The sequence below is a fragment of the Penaeus monodon genome, chromosome 41 (genome assembly GCF_015228065.2).
Source record: "Penaeus monodon isolate SGIC_2016 chromosome 41, NSTDA_Pmon_1, whole genome shotgun sequence".
NCBI classification, from domain to species: Eukaryota; Metazoa; Arthropoda; class Malacostraca; order Decapoda; family Penaeidae; genus Penaeus; species Penaeus monodon.
The window spans coordinates 4,773,214-4,773,951 of NC_051426.1; positions in this window are offsets into that span (position 1 = coordinate 4,773,214).

Genomic DNA, 738 nt, shown 5'->3' on the forward strand with positions numbered 1-738 from the left:
AGAGAGAGAGAGAGAGAAATATAAAATAAATAAAAAGGAAGCATAAAGAACACAATGGAAGCCAAAAACTAAATGCAAGCAATCAACTGACATCCAACCCCAACAACCTACAGTACATGGTTGAATGCATGTACATGCACACACACACATCCGCATGCACACGCACCTCCATACCTGCAAAATGTTTAAAATGCAGGAACAACAATCCACATCAAAAGCAAAGGCACAGCACAGCGGCTTGGCACGGAGGCACAAAGGCACACAACAGAGAAGCACAAAGGAGCATTCTCAACTGTGAGCAGTGAAGCAAATGGTATGGGCAGTAAAAATGGAGGAGGGAAAAAGGGATGGACAAGGGGGAAGATGTGAAGTAGAGAGAGGTAGTTGTATGAGGAAGGAGGTGCTATATAGATGAGAAGGGGGAATCTACTTCTTGGAAACCATGAAGCTGACTACTTCATTGCCAGCCACTAACATTCACTGAAGGGAGGGAAGGAGGGAAGGGGGAAGAGGGAGGGAGGGAGAGAGGAGAGGGAGGGAGGGAGGGAGGGGGAGGAGGGAGGGAGGGAGGGGAGGGAGGGAGGGAGGGAGGGAGGGAGGGAGAGAGAGAGGAGAGGAGGGAGAGAGAGAGAGAGAGAGAGAGAGAGGAGAGGGAGAGAGAGAGAGGAGAGAGGAGAGGGAAAGAAGAGAGAGGGAGAGGGGGGGGGGGGAGAGAGAGAGAGGACATCTACACATACA